We start from the raw sequence: 15,057 nt of genomic DNA, 5'->3' as shown, positions 1-15,057 counted from the left end.
GTGGGCTCCTCTCCACTCTGCAGCTCATTTTAGAGCAGCAGAAGTGATTTCAGCAGTGCTGGCACCTGGCTGAGGCAGCGTCTACTGCAGCCCAGGCAAAAGCAGCTCAGCTTCAGCTCCTGTCTGCAAGAAGCACTTGCTCCAGGCTGATTAAGATGCTGTGCTGTCCTTAGAAAGAGCCTCAGAGCAGCAGCATTATCCCTGCTTCCTTCTGCCCTCATGCACGGACCCATCCCCAGAGCCAGCTCCTCCATCCCACTCACACCCTGCATTTTACCCAGCAGCTTTTAAATGAGCTCTGACCTTCGTCCTTGGTGAAGATCACAGGTACCTCTGGAGCCAGGCAGGAGCAGGGCTCTGCTCCTATCATCCTCCCTTGGTGGGGGCTCTGCATTCATAGGGATGCAGCACATCCCGTCACGGGCTCTCCCCACCTGTATTCATGAGCAGGTTGAGGGGGGGTAAAGGAAAGCCTGACACCCTGTGTTCAAAAGGACTCTGCTTAGGTGATGTATTCATGTACACACTGACAGTTCTCCACTATACTTCAGAAAAGGAAGAGGGAACAAGGCCTGAGAGCATTGTGCCACTGAGCAAATCCATCCTATGAGCAGCTTCCAGTACCTAAAGGGGCCAACAAGAGAGCTGGAGAGGGCCTTTGGACAAGAATGTAGGGACAGGCCAAGGGGAATGGCTTTAACCTGCTAAAGGGGAGACTGAGATGAGCTCTTAGGCAGAAGCTCTTCTGCCTTGAACACTTCCAGGGATGGGGCAGCCACAATTTCTCTGGGAAAACACCAAGGGTTTCATACCCTTCCATCTGTATCTGCTTGCTGAAGGACTTGCTACAAGGCTGTGACAGCTCTCAACCCCACCACCAGCAGCATCCCATGAATACAAACCAGGATGGCAACGTAAAGACTGGCGGGAGGATGCAACATCTGCATCTTAAAGAGGAAGGCAAGGATCCAAATGGCAAATAAATAAGCTCTCCTCTTAGCAGCACATGTGCTCCTGCAGTGGCACACACCTCCTCGGCTTCACAGGCTCTATTTAGGAGAGAAAGAGGCTTAAATTGAGCATGTGCCACACAAGAAGAAAGTGAGCACTGGGCTGGTGAGTGGCACAGGCACTGAAGCCTCAGCCCAGAGCATTTCACAATGGAAATGGGCTGCAGGCAGCTTTGCAGTGCCCCATGAGAAGCTGGATGCACTCCCACAGCATTGCTCCACGGGCTTATCCAAAGAGCCCTCACTTTTCCATTGCAATCCACCTGCCTGGGAGATCAGCTCCACACAAAAACCAACCAAGCAAATAAATCCCCAAGTGATTTGGACCCATTGGTTCAGCAGCAGCTCCCGTTAATGCATGGCCAGCTCTACCAAAACCAGGGACCAAACTGGTGCTGTCAAGACCAGTGGAGGCTTCTGTCAGCCTCAGCCCAGTCTGGATTTCACCCAGGGAGGCTAACCTGGGACCCAAATGTAATGTACTCTTAAGTACTTTGCTGGATCAAAGCCCACATTATTAATGCCTGCTATTACATGTGAACAGCACTTAACTACGTGATATTAAAGTAGCCGTTTCTCTGATGCTTCTAGTTTGCTTACAATTGATAATACTATTTAATGACTTCCAACTGTGCCAGCTATTAATTTGAGTTTCTTGTGTTCTCGGTGTGCAATTCCCTCCCCACCACCAGCATATTCAGGCCCCCTGGCATACGGACACTGTTTTCCATCCATCCATCCCTGGCAGTGTTCAAGGCCAGGTTGGACACAGGGGCTTGGAGCAAGCTGCTCCAGTGGAAGGGGTCCCTGCCCGTGGCAGGGGTTGGAGCTGGAGGAGCTTTGAGGTCCCTTCAACCCAAACCATTCCCTGATTCTATGAAACTTGAGGATGTTTTTGACCTAATTATCCATTACCCCCAAACAAGGAGGGAGCTTTATCACAGTGATTCACCCACACCTCCCAACCCCCCCGCCCTGCAGCCATTCCTAGCACAGATAAGAGGACCCCAGAGAGCACTTTGCTGGTCAGGGGGGTTCAGAGCTGCAAGCCCTGCCCAGGACCTCGCAATGGGTTTATGGATTTCTGTTTGTAAACGTAGAGACTTGTGTTTCCTTGGCACAAAATGCCTTCTCCTTCCCAGGATCACACCAGAGACATGGCAGTGATGAACTGCCCCGAAGCGCAGGCTCAGTGCTTGTTATTGGCACCATCAATAACCCCGTTATCGCTCTGAAGAAGAAACAAGCTCCTCTGATTCTCCAACACACCCCAGCTGTCCTCATGCTGCTAAGGGAAGCCCAATGACACCAGAAGGAGAAGTCAACACAGCTCTGGCTTCACACCCTTGTACAAATGCCTCAAGGCTCAGTGGAGAATCCATTCAGAGCCCCTTTGCAATGCACAACTTCAGATCAATCCCATCGGACTTTGGGTTAAATGGGTCCTGCCCCTTGTTTCTGAGCCGCAACTGCTCAGTCACATACCAGCGAGGCCAAGCTCTGCAGACCTCACCCAGCAAAGCACAGACAACAACCAAACCCATAGCAGAAACCCTGCACCTTCCTTGACGGAGCACTCGTTTCCATTTCCTCTCAAGAGCATCAACGTCCTCCACAAAGAGGAATATAAATGCACTGTTATAATGAAGGCGAGGATACAGGTAAAAAAAGCAGCATATAGAGACTGAAAAGGCTCTTTGCAAGTCAAATCCACTGCAGGAGGGTTTCTAAGCGATGTTTTAAGCTTCCAGCATTGTCTTACATCTCAACCTGTGTGGCGTCATACAGTTGCTGCAGCAGATACCCACACTGGGATGCAGGCCTCTGCAGCACCACATGGGACCCTCAGTGGGGGTTAAGCAAACAGCTGACTACACATCCCTAATACAGACTGAAGTGCCTTGATCCCCTGGGATATCTGAAATCCCTAAAACGAGGCTATCAAGCTCCTTGTAAAATCCAGGTAGGGCAGAGGGACAAGATGTACAAGGACACGGGCAACTGATCACTGAGCGCTGCCCGGGGCTGCAGAACCTCTCTGAGCAGAAACCCCTCCTGCAAAACCCTTCTGGAGCAAGGAGCCCGCTCTGAGAGGAGCTGCCATGGGTCACCATGAGGCTGCTGACCCCGTGGAGCCCCTTCCCCACGTACCTGGCTGCAGGGCGGCAGGAGGGTGCTCTCAGGTGAGAGCTGGCTCTGGCACTGGCTGGGCCGGCGGCAATCCAGCTGGATGAGGCTGAGGCATTCCTGGTGGCACGTGTACCTGCAGTCTGCATGGAGAGAAACGAGACAGTGAGGCCCTGGGACCTGCCACTGCCATCGAGGAGCAGTGCGGGAGCCCCATGGAGGGACCAGGCTCCTGCATGGAGCAGACCGATGCTCGTGGGCACTGGTATGGTCAGAACTCCAGCCAGGCACGTGTTCCATTCAGGCACATCCTGGGGATGGAGGGAGGCACCAGAACACCTCATCCAGAGCAAAACCTCTCCCCAGGGAAACGTGTTTCTTGCTGCAATGCCACAGCACAGGCAGCGTTCCCTTCCCCTGGTCTGCTGGCGCCCTGATACACACAACACAGAAGATGCTCAAGTCCCACCAAGCCATGGGTTACACCGCTCCCCAGCAATGCTTCCTGGAAATGGCACCCACACAGTGCTTGCAGCAAGAGCTCGGCTGCTTCACAAGGAAAGGATGCTTCAGCCCCCAGCGTCAGGAGGGAAAACGCATCTTTGTATGAGACAGAAGTCAAACTGGTTTAGGTCTCTAAATGTGAATGCTTCAAGTGGCCGAGGTAGAGATCTACCACCAGACTGGCAAAAAGCCACCCCTGGAGAGGGCTCAGACACATCCAGGGCTGTGACCTCCCATCCCCAGCACGCACACATTGCCCAGGCACGGAGAGGCACGTACATAGCGTGCTTTCTTTGGATGCTGACCCATCCTGTAAGACATTAACTAGCTCAAGGCTGGAATCGCACAGACCACGCTGCAGAGCCCAGGTTTAACTGCTTCAGTCACAGGCTCCTGCTCACCCGCAGCTTATGGCTGTGTTTGGCACAGCCAGCCCCATCCGCAGACCCAGCCGTCACCGCATGTTCATGGCTGTTGCTCCCCAAGCCTTTCCCTCAAAGCCTGGATGCCTGCAGACCCTCCTGAGCAGAGCCAACAACCTCCTTCCGCTTTAACAGCCCTTCTGAGCCTTGGACTTTTTAACTGTCGAACAAACAGCATGACATTTACCTTAAACACCACCCAAAATTCCAGGCCCAGGTCACCAACCTGAAAACAAACACATATCCTGAAACCAAGGCAAAAGAATTCACTGCACAGGACACGGGACTGAGAGCCCTTTCCTGCCACCTCGCTCCAAGCCACTTGTATTCTAAAAACCTTCCTCTTTTCTTTCTTTAGCATTTGGGTCATTGGGTTTGAATATCTCGAGCTTGCAGGAAAGCAAAGGAACATCCCATATTTGAACTGAAAACAGTGGTTTGTGCTCAGCTCTGCTGAACGCCCCAGAATGAATGAGAGGAGCTGAGCCGCTGCTGGGAGCTGGAGCCTGAGGTGGGGAAACACTGATCTCCAGGGGAAACAGGGAAATCATTTATCATTTCACATTCATCTGGCATGAGCTGTCCATCATCCTCCTACTCCAAGGCAGTTGTCTCACGGAAGCCTGAGGGGAAGCAGGGACACTTGCTTTCTTTTTCCCTTTAATTAGAGATAAGCTGCACAGTTACATGGTAATTTAATGCGTGACCTTTTGAGCAACTGGAAGAGCTTTTAATGGGGGACACTCGCCAAGTCTTTGCTGGAGGTGCCAATATGAGGATGCTCCAGTTGTAGGTTCACCTGAGCATCTGGCACCAGCAGGAAGCCCCTTCTGCCTGTTTAGTGCAGGGTTTGGGCAGCAGCCTCCCGCTCCCAGGAACTCGTTCTGCTGGGGTGGGCTCGAGCATCTCCCCCCTGCCTCCTGCTTCCAGCTCTGGGGCCGCAGCAAACCTGGACAGGGGCTTGGGACAAGGGCCTGTAGGGACAGGCCAAGGGGAATGGCTTTAACCTGCCAGAGGGGAGACTGAGATGAGCTCTTAGGCAGAAGCTCTTCCCTGTGAGGGTGCTGAGGCGCTGGCCCAGGGTGCCCAGAGAAGCTGTGGCTGCCCCATCCCTGGCAGTGTTCAAGGCCAGGTTGGACACAGGGGCTTGGAGCAAGCTGCTCCAGTGGAAGGGGTCCCTGCCCGTGGGACTGGAGGAGCTTTAAGGTCCCTTCCAACCCAAACCATTCCGTGATCTCAGAAGGGTGCTTGAAACCCGTAACACAGACCACAGCAATGACAGTTCCCAAGCACACCTCCGCATCAGCCCCATCCTGGCCAGGCATTTCTGTACAGGATTAAAGCATGGCACGTCCTTAGTCACCGTCACCTATTAACAGCTCTAATCACTCCGTATCCGGCCGGGAATGCTAATTATAGAAGCCCAGCACAGCTTTAGGCAGCAGCCACGTGATGGGTTTGCCAAGAGGAGCAGGACGCCTCCACTTCGGCTTTGAGATAACTTCCCTTCGAGTCCAACAGGGTAACACTTGCCAATGGCATTTCTTTAACAGAAATAAGCCAGGAGCCCGATTTCAGACTGGGAAAACCTTTGGGGGGCGGCAGGAATTTCCCTTTTTCCACAGATAAAAGTTCCTCAGGGCAATAAGGATCGATAAAGTCAAACAGTTCAACACAGATGCCCATCTAAGCACCTAAATATAGGACTGCAGCCATCCTGCCCCCTCCCACCCCCCGACTACCACAGATGTTATGGGGCATCCTTCAGTGTGACCCACATAGAAACCCCGGATCTGTAGGAAAGGGAGACAAAAGGAGAAGGTGCTGCTCTATGGCAGAGGCTGGCCCCGGTGACAGCAGAGGCTCCAAGAACCTGATCCCAGCCAGGCTTTCACCTCAAGCAAAACCTCCTGTGTCCCAAAGCAGCACAGGATGGGGGTCAATGGGAAACCGGATACAGCTGCCCCCAGATTTAGGATGGAAAAGGACTAAAGTGTCCCAACACCTTCGCTGGGATGCTCCTAAACTCCAGTTTCTGGCCAAAGCTTGTGCTGGGCCCTGTTGAAAACACTCCTTGGGTTCCCCTTTCCCTGGGCTGCAGAGCAGCGTTGGCAGAGAGCACATTTCAAACAGGCCATCGAGACCCTTGTGTGATGTTGAAGTGAACCATGAAGACGCAGGAGTTCCCCGAGAGCTCCAGTTCATTACAGATCCCCCCTTGCATTAAATAAACAGCTTCATCATAATCTCAAAAAGCAAATCAGAAACGCGCCCAACACCAGCAAAGTGAAGGGAACCCCTTGGGAGCGTGACCCAGCTGCCACGGGAGTGCACAGTGTGGCAGAACAGAGATTTCCTCCATTTCCCTCTGAACCCTGGAAGCCTCCAGCACCTCACACACCCCTTTAAATGGTGAGGTTTGATTGTGCAAGTTGTGCTGCTTACAACAGGGCTGGGCTCGGTGCCTCTGCCCTCGCCCAAAGGGACGTCACTGGGGTAACCTCAGGGACGCTGCAGGATGTGGCCCTGCGCATCGCGAGAGCTGGTGGTGCCAGGGACAGGGCAGGACCTGCAGCACCACCGCCAGCTTCAGCATCCACACAGCCAAGGGGCATCGTTTCCCTGCAAAGCACTTCCTGACATCCCCCATGGCAATGATCCAGCCCCATCTCTGCCACAGCTCCATCATCGTGGGTCTGAGCAGTTTTAGGGCTAAATGAGATGGTTTCGGTGTCACTTGTCTGAAAACAGTGGTTTGGGTTTCATCTGTCTGCAGACATCCAAGGATGTTCTGTGTGCTCAGAGCAACAAGACCCCCCTGGTGACCACCAACCCTCAGAGAGGTCCCTGCATCGCTGCAGGATGTGGAGAGCAAACCCACGCAGATGCCTTTGAGCTGTTCTGAACTAAAAGGCCCATTTTCCTTTCAAGTGGCACTGATGCCCCAAGCTGTGCCCTGCCATAGCACTCCTGTCATAGCTGGGCTGCAGAGGGAGCTGGGGCAGAAGCTGGAGCCACTGGTGCCTGTGCCAGGCAGGATCCCATGTGGATGTGCATCACCAGCCATGCACTACAGCACAGACAGGGCAGCACCACAGAAACCCCCTTAGCACGCAATATACACCCGGCAAACACACCCAAACACGCGGATCTACCCCACCACCTACCTCTAACCAGCAAAACCTCCCTGCTCGGCCTCCTCAGCAACCGGAGCCCCTCAGACCAAGGCTTTGACTTGGGAAAATGCCGGAAGAGTTTGCGAATCCTCTTTGTCACGAGCCCAAAGCAAGCGGCTGCTCCCGCTTTTCCGTCTGTCATCCTTTGGGAGAGGAGGCTGAGGGCTTCCCAGGCACGCGGAGCCGAGATGCAGCGTGCATCAGCGCAAGGTTACGTCTGCTTCCACAAGAGGCCTTTCCTCCAGCGGAGATAAACCACTGCCATGGTCCATTTAGAACCTGCTGCCATTTGATGGCTGGATTTCTTTCTTTCTTCTCGAGCAATGAGGCAACGCAGAGCTCAGAGCTCGTGCATCCCCAGCCTTGCCCTGTTAGCCATGGAAAACTTTCTATTTCTGGGGCTTTTTGCTTGATAAGATAAAACAACCCAACGGAAGAGATTAGAGAGAGAAAGCGCAGGACCCAGCCGGACTGGGGGGCTCTTTTCAATCTCCTCTCCTCACTTTGCTGCTTTTCCCTTTCAGCCCTCTAAAATGTAAGGGGAAAAGTCCCCAGTGTTTAATCAAAGGCTAAAGGAACACACCGAGATGAACCATGTTTATAATCCTGGGTTAAGCTCTGCACACAGCTAGGTTTTCAGATCAACGCTGCCGTCCTTCCACAGCATCTATCAGTTACAGCTACACCGGGTGTCAAATGATGGGGTGGGACATAAGCACCAGTTTAACAGCACGGTTGAAATCTGCCACTTTGTACCCTCTACATCACAACCATCCCCTCTCTGCTCAGGACTCTACTTTCAAACAGAGCAGTTGCCAGCAGCCTGCACCACACATCCTTGCTTTTACACAGGAGTTAACAAAGAGGAAGTTTAACTAATCCTAAATATCACACCAAGCACCATAAGCAATGAGGTAATGCAGGGGACTTCTTTATTCCCCCCTTGCTGTCCCAACACCTAGACAGCATCTCTGCAGCCACACACATCCCTTCTTCCCACCAAACTCATCTAAACGTCCTGGACCACAGATGAAGCAGGAGGAGAAAAGGCAGCCCAAAAACTAACCTGCAAAGTGGGAGCTGGAGCCCCTGCTGGTGTCTCTCTCCATAAATCCTTCCTGGGGCGCCGAACTGCAGCAAGGAACATGATCCCGAAGACCAGAGCTAGGACAGGAGCTGTGGGCAGGGCCCTGTCCATCCCCACACCTCCATCTGCCCTCGGGGAGCCGCAGCGGGCAGGATGCACGCCAGCACCCACCCTGTCCTCACCCAACCTCAGCAGCGCCCGCCACCCCAAGCTGCCCCAGTACCTGGGGCCGGAGCAGCCTCAGGAATCTGCCTGGACCAGCTAAATGGGATCAAAGTGCAGAGTACTGCGGGTCCCATGGGCTGTGAGCAATTACTGTTCACAGTGGCAAGACCAGAGACACGACAGAGTCACATCAGAGAGAAGATACAAACGCAGACAGCACCACTGGTGCGAGCAGAGCCTCATCCCAGCAAGGCTGGGCTTGCTCAAGAAGTCATTATCTTAAAGTGTTATCTTAAGCAAACGTCTGCTTGAGAAGCAGTGATATTACAGCTGAAGTCTGCTCTACAAACGAGCAAGAGAAATGCTGCATGTTTAACCAACTTCCTCCTTAAGGAAATAGGTCCTGATTCAGCGCAGCGCTTGAGCGTGGAATTCACTGCTCTGAGAGATAAGGGTGGCTTCAGACCAGTGGTAAGCCCAGATGGGCGCTGAAGCTCTTTACTGAACCGTGGCCATGTCACACCTACAGATCGAAATCTGACATCAGGTACAACTGCATCTGCCACCGAGATCATCGGGCGCTGGTTGAGGCAGTGCCTCTCAGCCAGGCTTCCCAGCAGGGAAGCACAGAGCTGCAGTGATTTCCTTGTGAAGAAGCACCACCTCCTCCGAGGCCAGGTTGGACACAGGGGCTTGGAGCAAGCTGCTCCAGTGGAAGGTGCCCCTGCCCATGGCAGAGGATTGGGACCGGATGAGCTTTAAGGTCCCTTCCAACCCACCCTGTCAAGCTCCAGCTTCTCTGCTGTCCCCGCTGCTCCAAAGCAAAATAAACCCTGCTGAAGGCTTTGAAGCTGCTTCAGTCACCACCGCACTCAGCTCCTGCACCCTGCCCCACCAGAACAAACACTAAAGCACCGCAGCAGAGATGTGCCACCAGAACCTGCCCGCCCGGCCCCTTCCCAGCCTCTTGCGTCAGGAATCGCTGCCGGCAGCAGGACACGTTACACTCCTCCAGTGAGATCACTCCTTTAGCGTTCACTGAGGCTTTGGAAGGTGCCAGCAGCACAAAGCATGCCCATTAGCTAGGCGATGTTCAAGGCAGCTATAATGGCACAGTGACTCCTCAAGCCCAATTACATTCACTTTGAGACTGAAAACAAGTGGTTTTAACCAATGCCAGCAGCATCAGCCTGCAATGCCATCGTACACAGGACACCGTGCCCACGGCATGGGCAGGAAGGGACACAGACCATCTTGGGAGGGAGGAGGGACAAATACCACCTTCCCATGTGGCTGAAGATGACCAGATCTGATGTCAATGGAAACAGGCCAGAACTGCACAGCCCAAAACCTGAGGCTGCGAGTCAACAGCAAACAAGTGGCAGCTTCACCAAGGCAGGCTCACAAACCCCATCTGCAGCTTTCAGGCATTTTTAAAGGGATTCACTATTGGGATCACAGGGAATGCGGATGATGTTAACAGCAGCTCCACTGAAGTTCCCCCCCACACGCTTCCCACCGCCGGATTGTTTGGGGAGTTTTAGAGATGGAACTACTCCCACAGCCTGAACTATTCTCCTCTAGAAGGAAAAGGGAAATAGAGTTATTGCAGATTTGTTTCAATATGACTGTGGAAAAAATCCAGAGGAGAAGGCCCTGAAAACAACTATTTATAGTACCTGCAACACCACAGAGCTCTGTGGGTTATTACCTCAGGCCCAGTACGTGGGCCCCGTGGCCGCTTGGAAGGATGGCTGGAGACAGTCTCTTGCTTCACATAAAGCCAGGCTGTGCCTTTCAGCACATTGATCCATGCATTTGCTCCAGGGAATACACTTTTGAGGGAATTAATCAGGAAAAGGGGAGAAAGAAAAGCAAAACACATTTACATCACCCTCTTTGGGTTGGAGGAGAGAAGGCTCTGGAGGGACCTTAGAGCAGCTCCAGTGCCTAAAGGGGCTGCAGGAAACCTGGAGAGGGGCTTGGGACAAGGGCCTGCAGGGACAGGCCAAGGGGAATGGCTTGAACCTGCCAGAGGGGAGACTGAGATGAGCTCTTAGGCAGAAGCTCTTCCCTGTGAGGGTGCTGAGGCGCTGGCCCAGGGTGCCCAGAGAAGCTGTGGCTGCCCCATCCCTGGCAGTGCTCAAGGCCAGGTTGGACACAGGGGCTTGGAGCAAGCTGCTCCAGTGGAAGGGGTCCCTGCCCGTGGCAGGGGTTGGAGCTGGAGGAGCTTTAAGGTCCCTTATACTCAAACCAGTGTGATTCAAATAACACCACATGGATAAATCTGGCAGCTCTGGTGTGTCCCACACCACGTTTTGCTGGCTGCGTGGTGACGCCGGGGCCACGTTTAATTAACAGCAATCAGTGCTGAAACCTTAATGTGATACAGCAGGGCCATATGGTGCTCCTGCCTCTCCCAATTGCCCTTCATTTCCAAACGGCACCAGGAGGCACATGGAAGAGCCCTGCTCACACCACGCTGTGCAAACCACCACTAGAAACACTGAATTGATTCATGAGCTAAGGAAAGCCAAGCGTAAGAACCACAACGGGCTGGGCGAGGGACTAATTGCCCCGGTGAGGCTGGTGTTGCAGCGCATAGCATCGTCCCCTGAGCACACCAGCAACTGAGCAGTGAAGCCTCCTCTGGAGCTGCTGGCCGGGCAGACAGCCCAAAACCCCGGGGCAGGACGCAGCTCCCTCCTTGCCCCAAATAACCCCCAGCACCAAGGACCAGCACTGTCAGCAGCGAGCACACGCTACCAAGTTCTCTGTGACCCAGGTTCTGCCCTGGCACGCCACGGCCTCCTCGCTTCACCACCAGCGACCAATGCAGGTCACACCTTGCCAAGGACCCTGCAGAGACCCGTGGCCCCAGAGCATGAACACAGGACCTCGTTCAGCCCCTCCATGTCCTCTCCCATGCAATGGAAGCATTAATCTCTCCTGCAGAGCACAAGCATGTGGCCAATGTGAGTGTATGGTGAATCCCACCGGCATGAGTACCCTTACCCGGTGGTTTGGGCAAAGCAAGGTGTGCGACAAATTTACTGCTCCTACAGGAATTTACACCTCATCGTAAAGCTTCACAAACACGAATTCCTCCTGCTCACCGAGACCTGCTGATGCCAGCCCCGCCTTGGACGTGATAATCTTCCATTTCCTGCCAAAACTTCATTTCCCAAGCCCACCCCGCATCACTTCCCCGCACCCGGGGACCGCGGTCCCTTTGCGGGAGGCTCCGGACAGATCCCTTCACCCAGGGGTGCGGGGATCCCTTCCCGGCAGGTCCCTGCACCGGGGGCTTGGGGACCCACGGCAAAGCAGGGGGGGAAAGAGCGGGTCCAGCGCTGCCGCTGCGGGAGGAAGAGCCCGGGCAGGGTGCGGTAGGGGCTGCAGTGCGGGGGGAAGCGGGCAGGGCAGGGGTGCGGGCAGGGCGCGGGCAGCACTCACATTCGCAGAGCAGGGCTCGCTCCCGCACCGCCTCCCCGCACAGATCGCACCAGCCGCGGCGCGGGGGCCGAGGGGCGAAGCGGTGTCCGCGGCCGCGCTCCGCCGGTTCCCGCGGTGCCGCGAAGATGCTCCGCACGTCGGGCAGCAGCCGCGGGGTTCCGCTGCGCCGCCGCAGCCGCCGCCGAGCCGCCCTGGCCCCGCCGGGGCTCCCCGGGGACCTGCCGCCCATCACCGTGGCGGGGCCGGGCAGCAGCCGGCGCATGGAAGCGGGCGCGGAGCGAGGGAGGGCGGGCGGGGGCACGGCCCCGGGACCGGCCACGCCACGGGAGCGCAGCGCAGGCGCCTGGGACTGGCCCGGGGGGAGGAGACACGGCTTGGAGTGGGGGGGGTGCGGGGGGACCGGCCCTGCGGGGGGACCTTTCCCGTGGAGACCCCCCCAAGCGCCCCCGCGCCCCATGGAGCCCATCGCTGTTGTCATCCCCTTCACCCCCATGCGATCTTTCCCGTGGGATTCCCCTCCTCGCAATTTCCTCCCTTCCAGGAACCTCTCCCCACAAGGATTCCCCTCTCTGGAGCCGGGGCACCTCGCACATCGCCGCCGGGCTTCCTGCAGCGTCTGCTCCATCCCACCTGGCCAAATCGCCTTTCTCTGGGGCGATGCTGAGGGCGGAGGAGCCGAAGCAATTATCGCTCCCGGATGAGGCTCCTGTGGTTGTGGGAAATGCGAAAGGGAAAATGTGATGGCCACGTTCTGAAGTGGCTCCGAGCAGGCTCCAGCGCTGGTTTGCAAACCTCTCCCCTGGGCAAAGGAGCTTTTGGTGGTGGCTGGACCTGGTGGTCCTCTGCTACCGCGATGCGCTGATTACCAAGTGACTCCCTCCTCCTTTGCATACAAGGGTATGAGGGTCCCCTGTCATCATTACACCTTCTCCCTGGCTGGAAGAGGCACAAGCTTCAATGCTGCTATGATCAAACTCACAGCACTGAGTTTGATGAGGTGCATCTTCACAAGGATGCATCTGATGCTATTTGAGATGTACATGTGAAAGGAGTGATGTACAAATGGATTGAAAAAGATACAGAACAGTGTATTCTGCATGGTGAGGAAATCCGTGCTGTGCTGTGAACCGTAAGAAGAAACTCTTCCTCATTACATTTTCCCTACATCCAGATGGAGCTGTGTGCATCCCGGCTTCTGGGCTCATGGGAAGCTGAGTTTGATGTCACTCATGGATTCTTGAGGACAGGATAAGCCAAGGATGTCTAAATCCTTTTCAAGGATTCTAATTTGAAGCCTGGATTAAAACACTGGCTCTGAGTTACAAAGGACTAATGCCATAAGCAGTCCCTAATAAAAGCTTCAAACCAAAAGAGGAATAACACAGCTTGGAAAATCCTAGTTTTGTTCCGTGCTAAGTAGCAAGATTCATTTGGGGAGCGCCTTTTTCTTCCCCATTCAGGACCCTGATTCCCTTTCACACATCTTCTGCTCCTGCCTGAGAACAGCAGCAGATTTATTCCCAGGGAAGGGAAATTGTTTCCCCCAGATTGGGATTTAATCCTGTGCTCTCCACAGAGTTTTCGTTGTGTAAGAAATCACCTGCAAGAAAGCAAATGATGTTTCTGAGGGCTAAGATCTACCTGGCATCTGGCTGGGAATCTGCTAAAGCCATTCTGGATGTTTGCTCTTCCAGGGCCATTCCAGCTGTGAAAGCTGCAGACCTTGGCTTCCAGTGCAAGTAAATGTCCACACCGGGTGCTTCGGCTCGCATGGGATGGAGATGTGGCAGAGTCGTTGTCCTCAGCTGCCTCTGCAGGCATTCAGGGCTGACACCATTGGAAGCCCTTCTAGGCCAAGGGTTAAATTAATCTGGGAAAAAATCCCTAATTACCATTGGCAGGAAAGTTCCTGTTTCATTTGGATTCCGGGAGTCCCCTTCGCAGCTGCTGTTACAGCAGTTGAAGCATGACAAGGGCTATTAGCAAAACCTCTCTTTTCTTTTTGCCAAGAAATAAATCCCTCTTTACCAAAGCCAAACATGTCCCAGGTCCAGCGCTCAGCTGGTATGAATCAGTGCAGCCCCATTGAATCCAAGGAAGTGTGGCAGGACACCCTGCCTGGGCTCCCTGCCCTGTTCCAACAGGGGATGTCAGTGAATTTGAGCTGGATTAAAACTAATGTTCCTTGGAAAACGAGGAGAATCCTAGAAAATAATATGTGGGAGAAAAGCTTTTAAGGGATGGCTTCGTTCCACCTCTGCTGCTGTAAGTGGTTGGGTTTGACAGTCACGATGTTGGGTTTTACAGTTAAAATGGATGGGGAAGTTTGGTGCCAAATTCCGCTCGGGAAGGTTTCCTGGGCGTGCTTGGCCTGTTCTGACAGGCAGGAAAAGCCAGGCACAGCCCTGGAGCTGCTGCTTCTGCTTTGTTTTGCTTCCTTGCTGAGCTCAGAGCAAGACGCTCAGCTCCAGGGCTGCACTGCTTTGCCTTACGTGCCCGCAGGTCTCCCAGCAGAGGCTGGAACTAACTCCTGCCATGGCCAAGGTGAGGAGCATCCACGGCAGGCACCCCCTTGCCCTGTCCTCTGTCAGTGATGCTCTGGCGATGCCTCTGGGCAAACAGCACGGTCAGGGCAGGCCCAGACTCGGTTGGAGGCTCTTGGTTTAGCTGATGTGTGTCACCTCCAGGAAAGAGGCAAGCGAGGGAACGGGAGGAAAGGTGAAGGGCAGAGCCGGGAGCTGTGTTCTCTATGGAGGGGCAGGTCCAGGCAGGCACACTCAGCATCCCCGCTGCTGTTGAGTCAGACTCATTGGCTTGCCCAGATGACAGCTCAGCCACTGCTTCCAGATGCACGATCCAGCCCTGGGAGGTGCAGTGAGCCTTGGACTTTGATGGTGCCCTTGTTTCCTGGTCCCTCCTCCAGCCTCCTCTAAGCCCAGCACCCAGCCACAGTGGGTGAGCTTCTGCCTAAGAGCTCATCTCAGTCTTCTCTCGGGCAGGTTAAAGCCATTCCCCTTGGCCTGTCCCTATAGGCCCTTGTGAGATTTGTGTCTTTGCCCTGATGTGTGCCAAGGAGGGGTGGGAAGAGCTCATCCTTCTGCCAGGAGCCC

Source organism: Psittacula echo, assembly GCF_963264785.1.
Source record: "Psittacula echo genome assembly, chromosome: 22".
Classification (NCBI taxonomy): Eukaryota; Metazoa; Chordata; class Aves; order Psittaciformes; family Psittacidae; genus Psittacula; species Psittacula echo.
The sequence above is the reverse complement of the archived record's forward strand: the minus strand, read 5'-3'. Positions refer to the sequence as shown.